The sequence below is a fragment of the Aulonocara stuartgranti genome, assembly GCF_965226115.1.
Source record: "Aulonocara stuartgranti genome assembly, chromosome: 5".
Taxonomy (NCBI): Eukaryota; Metazoa; Chordata; class Actinopteri; order Cichliformes; family Cichlidae; genus Aulonocara; species Aulonocara stuartgranti.
In genome coordinates this window covers 8,084,205-8,099,518 of record NC_138943.1, presented here as the reverse complement: position 1 = coordinate 8,099,518, position 15,314 = coordinate 8,084,205, and the positions used below count along the sequence as shown (strand labels likewise).

General features: G+C 36.1%; 1 long non-coding RNA gene across 1 annotated transcript; it reads right to left on the bottom strand.

The window, feature by feature from the left end:
* Positions 1–919: 919 nt before the first annotated feature.
* LOC309705965 lies at positions 920–2,498 on the bottom strand. The gene is made up of 3 exons (XR_014276648.1): positions 2,179–2,498; positions 1,892–1,979; positions 920–1,192 (listed from the first exon to the last, which is right to left on the bottom strand). It is a non-coding gene; the product is annotated as an uncharacterized lncRNA (long non-coding RNA).
* Positions 2,499–15,314: the final 12,816 nt, after the last annotated feature.

The window sequence follows — 15,314 nt, the reverse complement described above, 5'->3', positions numbered from 1 at the left end:
TATAGTGCCAAATTACAACAATCAACAATCTGTCAACAATTAGCTAATTCCCCATAAGTGCACACTTGGTGTCAGCGGGAAGGAAAAACTCCCTTTAAACAGGAAGAAACTTCCAGGCTCCAGGGAGCGGCAGCCATCTGTTGTGACTGGTAAGAGATAAAGAGAGGGAGATTGAACAAAAGAAACACAGTGGAAGAGAGCCAGATTTTAATAATAACTAATGATTAAATGCAAAGTGGTGTATAAACACACAATGAGAGAAAACTCTGTTTATACACCTATTCGAACATGACAGGCAAACTGTCTCCTACCAACTTTGACTGCTGGTAGGAGAAAAGATGAAAACAGCAGTCTCCAGAGTCAAAGACTTTCATCTCCCTACCCTGGATTTCAGTGGATATCTGCAAGGTTCTAATGATGTCATGATTAAATAGTTTTCTTTTCAAGAACACAATTATCTGTGGTTTCATTTTTTTAAAACTGATCGCCAGTGCTGCTGTTTTCTGGTGAGGACCAGAGGCGGAGCCAGACATTTGAAACACCCGGGGCTTAGCCCAAAGAGTAGTATGCATGTGGGATTTTTTTTTTTTTTTTTTTGGGGGGGGGGGGGGGGGGGGGGTGTAGAAATGACTGAAAGATTAATAGGCTCTGTTCAAAAAAGAATGACTTCATATAGGGAAAAATATATATCACATGTGCAGGACACCTTAAACTAGTTTTTTAATTAAGCAGCAAGGCAGAACAAGGTCAGGGCTGCATCAAGACACGAGGACTAAACCCCAATTCAACCAGACCCAGAACTGATCCAGAATTAAAAACAGGACTACAACAGTTCAAAATCAGGACTACTGAGGACTTATCCAAGACAGAACCAGAATCAGAACTAGATGATAGCACTAAAAATCTTCATAGACCTGCACTACACTTATTTTTTTAATTCTACCAAAGTCCACTATTTAGATTGAGAAAAGTTTATATAATTATTCAGCCTTGTTGTGCAAACAAGCCTGCAGAACTTAATAAATACAGAATTTGAAAAATAACAAACCTAAAAAGAAACACTAGGTACGAGATACATGAGGACCTATGATACGGTGATACTTTTGGTAAACAACCATTTGACTAACATGTGTGTCTCACCTGCTCTTGTTCATCTGTTCTGTCCTCGTTCTCCTCTCTCTCCCTCTTTGTGCTGACAATCATCAAATATACAGTTGAAACCAGATATTTACTCTTCAGATAAAAACACTTTTTTAATTGTAACATCAAATCAGACTAAATGTTTATTTTTTTTAGATTGATAAATATAAAAACATATTTGTTAACTTTAAGAGTAAAGAGAGAAACTGTCTGTATTTCTTAATTGCAAATGGCACCAAATTGTATTCAAACTTGAGCCACACTTATGGAGCTCCACAGTTCTGTTCCTGGTGTTTTGGTTGATATCTCTTGATTTTCCCATGTCAAAGAAACAGGCTCTGTGTTTTGCCTTATATGCATCCACAGCTGTGCCAGCAATTTACTCACATGGACTCTACTAACCTATCAGAAGCTTCTTCAGCTCAGAATGGAATCGTCTGGAGTTTTCTTATTAATTAAAAATAAATTTAGTGTACATGTACTCCTAAATTTGATGAAAGTGATAAAAATAGCTCTGTCTCTCTTTATTCTGAAATTTAACTAATTCAAAATATATTTCAATATTTATCTAAAACAAAAGTTTACTCTAAATTGATGTTGTACAGTAAAAATGTTTTATGTTTTCTCCCTAAAGTGTATGTAAATATCTGGTTACAAATGTGAATATCCTGCTGTGTACTGAAATCCCTCTTGTTTTGCATAGAAATATACTGAACAACATACAAAGCATAATATATAAAATAACATTTACCTGAGTTTTTTCTTTGAAAGAACCCTCTAATGTCCATTCTTATGTTTCAGTACATAACTGAAACCGATTTAGTCGGGGAGGGTAAGAACTGAAAATATGAAATAAACACACGTAAGCTAAGACTCTAAAAAAAATAGCATTTGTTCGGCTTTTCATTTCGCCATTTGTTGAGTCACTTGAAGAGCAAGTAACGTAATATTGGTCAAGTGATCAGTTTCATATCAATCTTTCGTGATGCACCGTCATATTTACATTATTTGTACAGTACGAATGATTTGCTTTGGTACCTGGTCAAACTTAAGCTCTCCTTAGTATGGCTGGCTCCGTCTCTCCAACAGCGCACTCACGGGCAGCAGCTGCCCCGCCCCCTCGCTCAGTCGCTTAGTGCCTGAGCTTGGATCATACCAATATCAGGGGGGGATTCACGCACAGTCGTAAATTCCCACAGTGTGCACTATGTGCTTCGAATATTGTGTGTACTTTTTGTTTTATACAGTTGTCAGCCAGGCATCTAACTATGAAAAAATTACACTCCAAAATACCCCGGGCTTCTGACAAAACAACCCGGGCTTAAGCCCCGTAAGCCACCCCCACGCTCCGCCCCTGGTGAGGACAGCTGACATTTGGTCCTTGGTGGTGTTCTGCCAGGCCTGGACTATGGCCAGTTTTTAGTCTTGTAGCCTGCAGCCTGGTATTTACCAAGAGAGACATCATTTGGAATTGCAGTTATGTCACTGACTTGGCCATCCTTAAAAGTCAAGAAGGTGTCACTGTTTGGCTCAAAATATCTGACAAATGGTATAGTCGCTGCTTTTAATGCACGCACATGGTAGGCAGAGTTATATTATCAGTAGAAATAATGTATATTGATTCTCAATAAATATACTGCTAAATTCAAGTTAGATTCAAATGTACTTTAGTATGATATTTTCATTATGAATGATTCTTTAAGAGATATTTTTGCCTATAGTCACATAAAATTTGTACTTGTGGCAGTATAATGGTCTCTGGATGATTGGGCATATTTAACATTTGCAAGACTGAAGAGAAGTTAGAAGTACTTTCCTGGGTTTCAGAATACATAACCAAAACCTGCTGTGGTGAAGAGAAATACTCCTGGAGTATTCCTATTCAATGCTTGCTTTTACAAAGAAGCAATTTGGAGGTTTGATGCTTGAAATCATTTTCTCCGAAAAGAATGATATGCTAATCTTCTTAAAAGTGTGCTGTAGGGTATTTCATGTTGCGGCTATGAATCATGCTATTGTTGGCTCTCACATTAAGGTGGATGCACGACTACACCTGAGCCCTTTTAAAAACCATTTTTACTAGTAGCTTTATCCTGTTCCTGGGTGACCTCCCACTTTAAAGCTTCATGCTTGAAATTTAGCCTCGAGATCTTTTGGAGGGGAAAAAAGGAATAAGTAAATAAATAAAATCCTTTCATCCTGCAGCTGTCAAAGATTTTTCCACACTTTGGCAAAGGTGTTTCAAAGGCACAAATCAGATTTAACATTTAAATGATTGCTTTGGTCTAGTTAACCGTAACTTCGTGTCTATGGATAATATCATTCTGTCATTTCTGAGACAGCTTTCCATATTCTGATTTTATATGAACAGAATTCATAAACTGTCATTCAGTGCCACCTCCAGTATGTTATCCAAATGAGAAATGGTTAGGTGGACATAACAAAAAAAGATTAAGTGGAGGTCTTTCTATTAGGAATATATATATTACTAAGACACTATTTATCATCTAAGGGAATTTTATACTGCAATCAGTATTACATGGTCACACTAACTGCAGCAACAAAATGGAATTCAAGCTTCAAAACTGCATTGTAATTCAGTGTATAAACATTCTGACCAGTTGTGCCACATGACTCCTCAGCTTTTGATTTTTAATTGATTAAAATGTGTTAAATTCACACCCTGTTGTGAGGGAAGCCTGTCCTCACAGTAAAGCGTAACAACACCATCTAGTGGCAGCATTGTCCACACTATAACAATGACAAATATGTCAAGGAATCATGTTAAGCTCTGGATGTTGGAATCTGCATTGGAAATGACTAGTTTTTTCAGTTTAAATGACTGTTTAAACAGTGAGTCCATAATGTGATTTCACAAAGCTGATGGGGCCGTTTATGTCTTGCCACCACATTCAAACACTAAGTAGAAATATGATCTATGTGGATTTCATGGCTGCTCAGCGCTGACGATCAGTTTCCCAAGAACTATTTTAAACCCCGCTGGCCACACGGTAAACACCAGAACATGCCCCTGGCCTTCATCGGGCGCTGATGGATGCATGTTTCATAGGCTAAGAAAAGCAACATACTAATTCCCTTTTTTCAACATTATGTTTAATGAAGTATCTTAACATGAGCACAGTGAATGAAGTGCTACAGTAAATGCTACAGACACAGACTTTGCCTTAGTTTATATGAATATGCAGTTGATGAAACCACACAAGAGAAAGCCACAAGAACTAATTTTCACCTACTCCAGAACAACAGGATCTGCTCTGATCCACCTGGCCTCTAAGATTAGCTTTACTGATTGTAGTGAGTGCAACTGATTAAACTTTTTTACAAAAAAGAAAAACTATTATAGATAATTATCTGTAATAAAAGACAATCTACATTTCTTCTATGTACCTGCATCTGTTTAGAATAAAGAAATAAAGTATCAGCTTCAAAAAAACATAAAAATTGAGACAATTAAATTAGATTAATAAGGTTAATCCATGTTCAGCCTATTTTTATCTATCACTCACACCCATTTGTAGTTTGTTACAGTTTTTATAGTTTAAGACTCTCTGTAACTCTCTGTATATTTATTGCTTTCATTTTCTCTTCATATTTATATATAAATATATATAAATAAGAGTCAAATTCCTTGTCTGTGTGCACAAACATGGCCAAATGACCAAATAAAGATGGTTCTGATTCTAAAAATGAGTGAGTGCCATTAGTATCCATAATGCTAAGTGTTTTTTCTTAATCAAAATATCAGTTCTTTTTGACAGTGACAGATGGTTTCACATTTCACTAAAATATGTTTGACAGAAAGGTGATAATATGAGCATCTATGTGGATATTAAGTCATCATAATATATCTGATAAAAACACCAATGATTGCGGCTTTACTTGCCAGTAGATAAGGGCCTGCCTAGTTAGTTTAAGACTTACAGCTCCAGTGATCCTTATGCTTTGCTGTTGGAAGAAGGTCTCTTACATTCTGTTTTTAAGAAGAAAAATCAAATTGAGATGAACATGGAGAAAATATGTGTATTTGAATCTAAGTGGGTCAGGCTTTTTATGTTTTTCATTTAGATGTAAATAAAGAGCATTGCTCAGAGAATGTTATCGCTATGTGTTCAGTGTCATGGCTTTTTTGTTTTCTGTAATTGATAATCTTTTGTGTTTAATCAGTCACACTCACTACCAATTACCAAATCACACTGGCTACTTTTCCTATAGTAATTAAAAATTGTGTTGCTTCTGGCACAAACTTACACATACATTTCAAGCGTGCAAAGGCTTTCATGAACTGGATATAGATATAGGATGTGAACAAACACCTCATGTCCATGTTCATTTAGGTGAAGGGTATCGATTTAAGTCTATCTATAAACAGTTTGCTGCAGCATCTCATAGAAATACTGGGGGTACAGAAAAATGATAAAACCATTCATGTAAGAATGTGCTTGTGGCTCAAATGTCGAAAAGGGCCTCTGTTTACTGTTGCAGAGTCAGGTCGAAATGGGTCAGATGCTTTAGACCACAGAATCATCCATCATCTGCTGGGCAGGAGAGGACAGGGGGAAACTGGTGACAGTCAGGCTATTCCAGCTGATGATAAAAAATCATCAAGATCTCAAAGATTAATCTCAAAGATACTCTGTAATCGACTGCTAAGAAATTGCAGGTCAGTGAGGAAACACTGATTATATGAGCATGTGGGTTATTTAGTTAGATTTAAAAAAAAAAAAGCCTATATAACTTCTGCCCTATATCACACTAAAACTGGAAAAGCACTTAAGAAAATGGACAGATGGATGAATAAACCGATAGAAGATCATTACTTCATTATTACCACCTAGATGTAGGTGTCCTGCAGGTTTTAGATATCACTCTGGGTCAACACACCTGAATCTAATGACTAGCTCATTACCAGGTCTCTGGAGAACTTCAAGACATGTTGAGGAGGTCGTTTGGCATTTAAATCAGCTGTGTTGGATCAAGGACACATCTAAAACCTGCAAACCCTCGAGGCCTGGAGTTCAACACCCCTGCATTAGATAGACCTCCCACTGCCAGTACAGTACAGTAGAAAAGTGCTCCATATAACCCCAGTTCATTATGCACAACACTGAAAAACAAGGTACAGCCACTAATAAAAAAAAAAACCTGGTCATAATTCTGTTTTAATCTATTAAGAAGGATAAATAAATCTCATGTCTTGATCAAAGATCAAACCTTCAAATATAAGAGCTTTAACATTATACTCTTTGCAATATTCAGTGAAAAAGAAAAGAAAAGAAAACTGTTCAGGACAGAAAAAAGACCCTCCACCCCAGCTACACCCTCGAGCAGAGAATGCAGTCTGAAAATTGACCATAAATTAAACTGTTACTGTGAAAGTATCTAATTAAACATTGTATATTATGTCATGTCTATGTGCATTGAGCCATTTCTGTTTGAAGAGTGTGAAGAATACTGTATTTACAAAACTGTTTTGTTGGAGTGTTGGATATATTTTCTTTAATACTCATTCTAGTGATTCTCTCTGGATCTTTTTTCCCATTTTAAAGTCTCAGGATGTCTCAGGACGAGATCAAGTACCAGCATGCTGCATCAGTGTTGTCATAAGCTTTTATTGGTGCTAATTTACCACTTTTATGGCCAAGGTTTAACTGAATTTTTATGAGATTGTGACTGGACCTCTAGCAAATGAACATCAATAACATCTGGACATCTGCACATTAATAACAGAAATCTGGAATTTAAGAATATGTAAACTGTAGCTTTTCGCTTAAAAAAAACCCAAAAAACTTGTATGACTTTATTTGTCACTGGAAACCAGATATATAGAATAGAAGCCCTTTATTGTCATTGTACAACAGATTTATAATTACAAATACATTGCAATTATGACAGTTGCTGAGCAACAGAGCTTACATTAAAAGATCCAAAGCTTATGATTTCATGTGGAATGCTTTAACATTAACCACAAAGCACATTTTGTAAACCTACCAAATGACTGAAAAGGAATAAAATTGTGAGTCATTTCAGATCTCTATTAATTTGTAAACAGATTTTGCACTAAAGGAAATTATTTAAGATTATCATAATTTCTTTACAACAGCTGCGAAACACAAAATCACATCCTGACATCCATTCTGACTTTCAAAGACATGCATTACTCGTTGCAGAGTCAAAAGAAGCTGATTTAGAAAAGACTGAACGATTATCACTGAGATGTTGTAAGTAAAGGTTAACATCAATAAATTACAAAATGTTTTATGTCCACAAATATGTTCTTTTCAAATACTAAAACATAGAAATTTAGTATGGAATTAAGCTATCAAATAATCAATTTATAAATTTGATTGGATAATGTGCAGTTCTGACAGATTTCATGTATTTACTATTTACAGTTAAAAAAAAACTGGTTGGACAAGAGGACATTTGATGCATTTAAAACATTTTAAATCTACATTATTATATATTACAATCTATATTATTATAAATTTAAACTCAAATTAATTTTTAGAGAAACATTTAGTAATTAGTAGTAAAATATAACTGTAAACTGTCACATGGTCAGAATGTAAGCATTTGGTAATTTCTTACACAGATATTATGGTGAGATGATGGTGCTGTGGCTCTGTCATCACACTTTGTAAATCTAAAAATCAAAATCTTTTGTGAACTATAATTTAAACAGTCATCTATTAAACATTCAGTCTGTACAGCTGTATATAAAGCGTTTACCGTATTTTCCACACTATAAGGCACACTTAAAATCCTTTAATTTTCTCAAAAATTGACAGTGCTCCTTATAATCTCAAAAATCTGTCAAAAAATATTTTAGTACAACTTTGGTAAGCTACAACCTGCACCGCTTGATGGACTGTCGGAGCATTACGGCTACCGTACTAAGGAGTAATCTGGGTCCAAAACTCTGTCAGCTTCAGGTCCCAAAGTCAAACGAACACTGCAGCATCACTGAGAGTTAAAAACTGTCTAAATTCTTTCATCTTTAATCAAATGATCAGCATTGCTGTTTTACCAGGTGTAACAATTAAGTTTAACATCCATGCATCCATGAAAACAGAATTTATTAAATTTAACGGAGTTAGAAGTTAGCAGGAAGTTAGCTCGCTAGTTTCCACCTAAACATGATATACCATGTTCTAACTGAGAGATTTCTGAAAAAATTAAAACCTCTTTCTGCTATCACTTCCATAAATGAAGACAGAAAACTAAACAGCAGTGACGTTTGTAGGGTTACTGAAGTTGGACTAGCTGGTATATAATGATGTGCTACGTGATCGTTAGTGACACAACTATGTTAGATGTAACATAAACACAGTGAAGCTGGAGGATGAATGCTAACTTTTTTCCACTTGATAAAAGTTAATGTGAGTGTTCCCGAGGGTTAGGGACAAATGCAATCGCATGATAGGATGCTGTAAACAGACCAAACAACAAACTTCAGTCAGGAGAACAACTGAGATAATCCATCCACATTACGAGGTTAGTCATTAATATACTGCAACATGAAAATAGAGCAGCTGTGAGAGAATTCAACATTAATGAATCAATGGTACGGAAGTGGAGGAAACAAGAAGAATGGGTTGAGTAAAGTTTGACTTATCTGACTGTTTTGTTTCACTTAATGCGCCTTATAATCCGGTCCACCTTATGTATGAAAACAGACCAGTTCATCGACAGAACGCCTCATAAACCGGTGTGCCTTATGGTCCGAAAAATACATTATTTCCCAGTGATGTAATATAATATAATACTATTTTTTTGGTCCTAGATTTTCAAGTGTTGGAAATATTACTATGAAATGTAGCAAAAATGTGTAATTTTGGTTATTTTGCTAAAACTATCACAGGTGTTTGCAGGTAATCATGACGGTTAACTAAGTTACATTTTTACTTTCAAACAAAGAAGAATGGGAAATAAGGTTTATTTAACAAAAAGTGTTATTTAACAAAAGTATTTAGGCTGAGAGAAAAAACAAACAAGAATAGAAAACAAAAGGCCAAAGAAGACTCAGAAAAGTAGACTAACCCAAATCAGGCATACTGAGACAGCGGAAGCGAAACTGAACACAATGCACAAGAGTTTAGGGACTGTCTAAATAAGACAGGGAGTATCACACACACCAAAACTAAGACAAGGACATGCAGACTTGACACTTTGACAGGGGTAAACAAACATGGAAACACATGACAGACTGGGGGAGACAAAGGAAACACAGGGAGAAGAACATGGACACAGAGCACAGAGACGAAACAGGGACGAACGACAGAGAGGGCGAGAGACATGACAGACAGGGAACAAAACACAGAGAGCAGAAAAAAGGGAGTGGGACTATAAGCTGATAACCATGAAGTAACTTAAAACTAAACTAGAGACCTCTAATAATATAGCAGAGAAATTACCAGGGATTACAAAACTCTACAATTTCAGTAGTTTGGTAAAGCTCCAAAACATAAAAGGTCCAAAACACAGAACACTGGGTCAACAACCCAACCCCCCTACCATGACATAAGGTATGATTAAGCAGCATCATTCTGAGGTTACTACCACAAGTCAGGGACGGGGATAAAGGGCAAAAAACAAAAACCAACAAAATAAGCAGACAAAAAAAAACTACATATATCAATCACCTGGATCACCTGTTGAGAAAGAAAAAAGAAAAAAGAAAATACTAAATATTAAACATTATTGTGCAGCATGCAAGATCGAGAGCGTGAAGTGTGCTTTGAGGTAGGAGCCAAGATACGCCAACTTTTCAGCTAATTGCTCTTTGCTAACCCCTTTGTTGTTGCAAAATTACTATTTTATGACTGTCAAACTGTGTTATCCTTGGCATTTTTCATAGATTAAACAAAAGAAATTGGAACAAATTGTGCATTTTTTGGGACACCCTGCCAGTAAGAATGTGCCTAACAATACAATTCAAAACTGGTTCTTTCCCAAGTTGTCTGTTATGTTTGCTTTGAAAGTCCTTCAGAAAGCCCAGAGAATTACTGCTCAAGGCGATTTTGAAAAAAATTACAAGAACATCTGGCTTTGGAAGTAAAACATAGAGAAATGAGTGATAGTTACATACTTGTGCACTGTAGTTGCACTAAAAATGCTTCTTATATAATAAGTCATTCAACTGCTAGAGGTTCTTATAAAGCCAACATAAAGATAGGCCATATTAAGAATTATAGCACACAGAAAATCCTTTCATGTTTCTTGTCTTCTATTCTACATTTCACAGTATCTTCTTCAATGTGGAATGAATGTGCTACAAAAATGAAAGACAATGCCCTATTTTTAATCTTTGACTGCAGTCTTTAACATGAAGCGCATGATGTAAAGTGCATTGGTATCAAACTGCTGATCAATATCCCTACTATTTCTCAGAGTGAATATCTGCACAGTGGAGTACTTGCATCACTGACTCAACTAATGCTACCCTAAAAGGATACTGGGTGGGGGCAGTAAATGAGTATCGCCAAGTTTGCAGTATCCTAACTAGTATCATCAAGTGTCCTGGTATGCACTAGCAACAGGTGGCACCTTTATGAGTGCCAAAAGTGTTGCATGACAGAAACGTCTATGGGTTTATTACCACGACCAAAAGGGAGAGATGGGCAAGGGAAGAGGGAGCAGGATTTGAAAGTTCATGGATGAGATAGTGACCAAGGAAATACAAAGAGGAAGGAAATGAAATGAAAAAAAAAAAAAGATTTACACACTTTGTCCTTTTGTTTTTAACATTGTTCCTTGACTGCAAACAGAGACATGTCAGTTATCCCAAACCTTTCTTCAGCAGCCAAAACACATGATGAACAGAGAATTCCAGAGAGGTCACACTAACCTCGACCCCTACCTAACTCTGTCATGCTAAATGAGCCTCTGATCATGCCTCAAGTCAGATGACCTCAAAGAATTTTAGTTCTAAAAGACTGTGGCCTACTCAGTCCAAATCAATGAGCATGACATCCATCCAAGTTGCATAAAGAACGACATATATGAATAAATTAAATAACTACATATAACTACACTCCAAGAGGTTTGGTTTTATGTTTTCTGAAGAACAAGGTCATACTGACTTGATTACAAATACAAATATGGTAAACAATCCTGATATCACCTACCCATGCCAGATCAATCTATACTCTTACTTAGACCAGATACACTTTGCTTTTACTGGGTTGTAACCGAACCAATTTGATTCTTGTAGTGGAAATCAAGCATCATCAGACCAGGAAACATAATTCCAATGTTCTATTGTGCGATGTAAAATGTTCTCATTTTTCTCCTGACAGTGATGGTACCCAGTGTGGTCGTATACAGCTGTAGCCCATCCACATCAAGGTTCAGCGTGTCTATTCAGAGATGAGTAGTGTAAAGAGTGTTTACAAGACATTTTTACTTATAAAACTGCCGCTGCCTGGATATTTTCTCTTTTGTGCAGAAAAATCAGTAGATCAGCAGTTTCTGAAATACTCAGACTGCCCTGTCTGGAACCATCATCAATGACACATTCAAAGTCACTTAAATCACCTTTCATCCACATTCTGCTGAACTTCAACAGGTAGTCTTGAACACGTCTGGCTGATTTGATATTTGTGTTAATTAGGAGTATAATACACTGGGATCTCATACAAGATCAAAAAACACATTAGCTTTAAACACAATGTACACGCTGTGGCAATTGTGTATTCCTTTAAGAAAGATGTAATACATAATTGCCACAGCCTCCCATATGGAAAAGAAATAGTAAGAACTTATGTGTGATTACTCATGAAAGTGGCCACTTTCGCATTACTTTCATACATTGTTTTAGTAAGTATCCAAAACATACAAGTTTCATTATATAATTTTTCAAGGGATCTTATATCTGTTTTCACACTTATATGCTTTTCATACAAGTTTCACACAAGACAGATACAAACTTTATAAGATTTATATATATCTTTTCCATATGGGCTGACTTACGCACACCTAATTCATATCTAATTGGATTAGATTAAACTTTATGCTTAATCACACATCCTTGTGATCCTACTTGAACTCACGGTGCTTTCCTGACAGATTAACATCAACTCGCAACAGTGACATGCCATATGTGCCCATTTCCCATTCAAGTAGAGGTAATGCTATGTACTGTGCAGAACTCAAGTTCTCTGGATGCGATGAAGAGTTTGCTAAGAGCAGATGCCTGGTCAATGTCTCTTAGTATATTTTCAGTAAAGTAATACTTTGAAAGTATACTTAAACCAAAATGGGGTTTACCATGTTGTTGAGTCTGTGACGGGGACAAGATGAGCACCACTTTAGGGTTGGGAAAGTGTAAAAGGCATGAATTCAATTATTTTGGATTTAAAGTAAGACGTTTAGCTTCTTCTTCCTCTTCTCTGGTTGAACGTGCAAGTGGTTTGAAGTGAGGCTAAATCTTAATACATTTCTCAACACAAACTTGTGTGATCATTTCATTTAAAGTTGTAAATACAATCTCACTTTTTCAATGTATTCAACTGTGCCAAAAATTGAGAATCAAAATGACAGATACAAAGCTACATTCACACAGTCAGAGCACAAAACTGAACAAAACCAGAAAAGCCTTTCATGTTTACAAGTACTCTCACAACAAAAGGTATTAATAATGTTTTTTGATTCATACACTACATGCTGCTCTGGCCACAGTCCTAGGTTTGGTGTAGCAAAGCTGGCAGGGCATTGAATCTGACACAGGGAGAGACCTCATCAGCCACTTACCTCTTTTAAGAATTGGGGCCATCACCTTTCCAGATCGCACCTTTTCCTGGTGCACTCCCTGTAGTTCCAAAACGTTCCAACGCTATTAAAATTATCCACGTAAAACTAGTCACATGAAGGCTAGTTGTTGACCCATACTGCTTACTGGACTGCTTACTGGGAGAAAACTTTGAAGTCTGTCTATTGCAGTTCACAAAAACATGCAAGCTAACAAACCAATGAATCATTCAAAAGACAAATCAACGACAAGAAATGGATCAACACTGATTTATTTGTTTACAAGATAAAATGTAAAAGATTAAAAGTAGGATAAAATGTTGCATGCAAGAAGAGATTCAAAGGAAGGACAGGAATATCAAAGAATAGGTAGATATGTTTGGTAAATGGAGTGGAAAGGAGACAAAGTAGTGGAGTGTGAATTATCAGACAGACCATTAGAAACAGACGCACACTGCTGTAAAGCACCAGTTTGCAGGCATGTCACCAATACTAATAATAAAATCATACTGCAGCGCTGAGGTTTTTTTTTTTTCTTTCTTTCATTTTTTCTGATGTAAAATTCTCCCTTTGTGGCACCGTCCATTCCATTGCAGTTTAGCACAGAAACACCTTCAGTTGTCTAAATCACACTGCTGCATCATAATGGCTTGTGATAGATTTATACAATGGATTATTTGACACGTGAATCAGCACAGTGGATTTTATTCTTCATCTCTTTGACTGAAAGCATTTTTGTAATTTTTTCATTTAAAGTGTCAAGATGAGAAATGTTCATATTAAAAGAAGCTGATTCGAGTTTCTTATTGACATACATTTACAGTATGTTATGCCTGCAATGAAATCCATAGGTCACTTGCAAAGCATGGCCTATATAACACTGGGAAAAACTAAATACATTTATTTATTTATGTCTCCTTGCTTTCTTTTTGACACTTTTGAGAAAAAAACAAAACACTGTAAACACAATTTATATAATCAGAGATTCTCATTCTGAATATTTTCAACAGCTACTGAAGTTTTATATAATGTAGAATAAGTTAAATCTAATATATGACCTGGGGGGCATCCTTTCATTTAATATGGATTCAATAAAAAATTTTGGTAGGCACTGTATAGCGATGTGTTTTACTTGGAGTTAAAAAAAAAAGTTGTTAAAAAAGTCCGTGTAGCTCCCCTTTGTGCTGACAAAACAGCTCTGAACCACTGAGGCATGAACTCCAAAAGACCTCTTAAGGTGTCCTTGTGCCACAAAAGCTGGCACAGAGTCATAAAACTGCAAGGCCCAAAGTTGGAATCACTGATATTAGTACATATCGTTAGCTTCATAGCATAAGTGCCTAAGTCATTTGACTAAGTCAATGACTTAGGCACTTATGCTATGAAGCTAACGATATGAGAAGATGCACTCTGAGAAATTCCCAGGTGATTCAAAGTCGTAGCAGGCTGCTAATGTCTGATGTTCTTTTGTCGTGACTTTCTTTCTCAGGGAATTATCCTATCCAGTGTACTATAACAGTAAATAATTTTTTGTTTTGTAACTTGTCAAAATAGTTTCAAAGGAACAGAAGGCAAAAGTGGCTCCATAAGAGCATTGACACCACATCTGTTGAATGTCATATTCCTCAAATCAATTCTGAACATTTTTTGCACTGTCGCAAGGTGCATAATTTGTTTTCTGAAAGAGCCTACTGCTATTAACTAATACTGTTTTTGCTGGCTGACAGCATCCAAAAACAGCAAGAGGCAGTTTTTGTGGTCTTCATAAGACCTTTCCAGACCTCGACCTGACCCAGTGACATGTCTAACCTCAGCCAATAAATTATGCCGGTGGTATCGTTTTTCCATGTGAGTGAACGCATAAACCTCTTAAGTATCTGATGCAAATGTATGCATGTTTATTAAGTGTTTATGATTGTATGTAGAATATGTAGAAGCAAGTAAGTTGCTGCTCCCTCACTCTATGACAAATTAAATCCTCATGCAGGATTATTCTGTAGTGGAATTATTTTCTGGAATAGGTTTTCTCTCATTTTTACAATGAACTATATATTTACTTAAGCATAAGTCAAATAGTGGTGGGCCTATATATTAGTATATTTTGCCTGGAGACCTTTAGTTATTTTTAGTCAAAGTTTGCTGTCAAGGCAGGAAGCTTAAGGAAATATTGTCATGTGTTAAAATTTTTTGGCGTAACTACTTTTGAATATTAGAATTTTTAAATCATTAAATTCATTATGGTATTAGTGTGTATGCATTTCCGGTAAGGATGTTTTTGTTGCGGTTACTAACACTCGTCAACACCCATGAGCAAGTTTCAACAGCTGCCTGGTGATTGGCAGAACACCCAATGGGAGGGGACAATATGACACACCTACAATACACATCATCTCTTTATTTAATCC